The sequence below is a fragment of the Etheostoma cragini genome, chromosome 23 (genome assembly GCF_013103735.1).
Source record: "Etheostoma cragini isolate CJK2018 chromosome 23, CSU_Ecrag_1.0, whole genome shotgun sequence".
In the NCBI taxonomy this organism is placed as follows: Eukaryota; Metazoa; Chordata; class Actinopteri; order Perciformes; family Percidae; genus Etheostoma; species Etheostoma cragini.
The window spans coordinates 13919071-13919484 of NC_048429.1; positions in this window are offsets into that span (position 1 = coordinate 13919071).

Below are 414 nucleotides of genomic sequence, written 5' to 3' on the forward strand. Positions count from 1 at the left end.
GAGGGCCAGCATTATAAATGCAACATGTATATATATATATATATATATATATATATATATATATGCACACATTGTAGAAGAAATTGCATGGGGCCACGACGCCTGGGGGGGTCACAACGTAAGTTGGGGTCAGCAGCCTACAGACTGTGCAGTCAAAAAGCTCTGAACAAGTCAAGTCCCAGCACATTTAGGCTGAAACATAGAGATAGGGTACTGTGTATGCATTTTCAGTCAAATCTGTTGAGTGAGCAGATTAAAAGATTGTGTAGTTCTGTAGTTTACGTGGTAGAGCCTTGACGTTTCACTTCCGGGATTGCTCCGGGGCCGCGGGAAGTCAAACGAAGACGGAAGTGAGGGCAGGCTATCTCTCTCTCTCTCTCTCGTTTCCTCGCTTCTCTTCGTCCACCACGCGGA